This window comes from Bactrocera tryoni, chromosome 3 (genome assembly GCF_016617805.1).
Source record: "Bactrocera tryoni isolate S06 chromosome 3, CSIRO_BtryS06_freeze2, whole genome shotgun sequence".
Taxonomy (NCBI): Eukaryota; Metazoa; Arthropoda; class Insecta; order Diptera; family Tephritidae; genus Bactrocera; species Bactrocera tryoni.
Window position 1 is genome coordinate 20,329,987 of NC_052501.1, and position 1,041 is coordinate 20,331,027.

Here is a 1,041-nt window from a genome sequence, read left to right on the forward strand (position 1 = left end):
AGTGAATACGCGCAGAATCCACTTTGCACAGAGCACATTCAGTGGAAATCTTTAGATTGTCTACTATCTTGAACAACTTCACAAATTTACTATTCGACTTTATTATTGTTTGTATGTGTAATAATTGAAGGTGATTTATATCAAGCCACAAGTCTAGAAAAAACTAGTAAGACATTTATAGGTGGATGTAAACCGATGGTCCAACGGTCATTTTTAGATTCGATTATACATGTAGTCGCTATAAGAAATGCCTTCTAAAGGTTATTATAGTTTCGGCGAAACCTTGGCTAATGTTTTTTCGGGAGAACCTCAAAATCCTCAAAAATTCAATGCCTCAACACAAAATACTCAATATAAAAAATACCTAAACTCAAAAAGTAGTCCTAAGTGAAAGAATTGAGAACCACTGCTTTTGGATCGGCCAGGAAAAAACAGTGTTTTTGGAATGTTGAAAGCGTATATTTTAAACTTAACCCGTTTTTTCTTGATCTTTTTCTAAAAGCATTTGGCTTTGGTTAACCTTTACAAATATGAGGATGACCTCATCCAATAATTTGGCACAGGTCTATTATTTGGTATATATTTATATAGTACATGTTTTTGAAGCTCTTTATGTATGATTAATATTTATAGCAGAGAACGTAAATTTATAGAGAAGGTCCAACAACGGACAGGCGTGTAAACTGTCAAAAGCTAACAAAATGCGATGAGTGCATTTCACCACAGCTAGCTAAGAAGGAGAAATCTTAACAGTGGCGCGTGAACAGAGCTGAGCATTTAATGAAAATTGTGCTCAGAAACATGCATTGCTATTACAGACGTATGTTGGACTTTTGCTTATATTTTTATATGCTCATATGCCATCATGTTAATTGATGTGATTATCATTTTGCGTATTTCTATGAATATATGCATAATTTATATCATTCTAACTAAATTATGCTATTTTCCAAACAATATTTGAAGTTAATGTGCAATTAAGAGTTATTTATTAAAATATTTCTTATGTTTGAGAATATATTATAATTTCATATGTATATG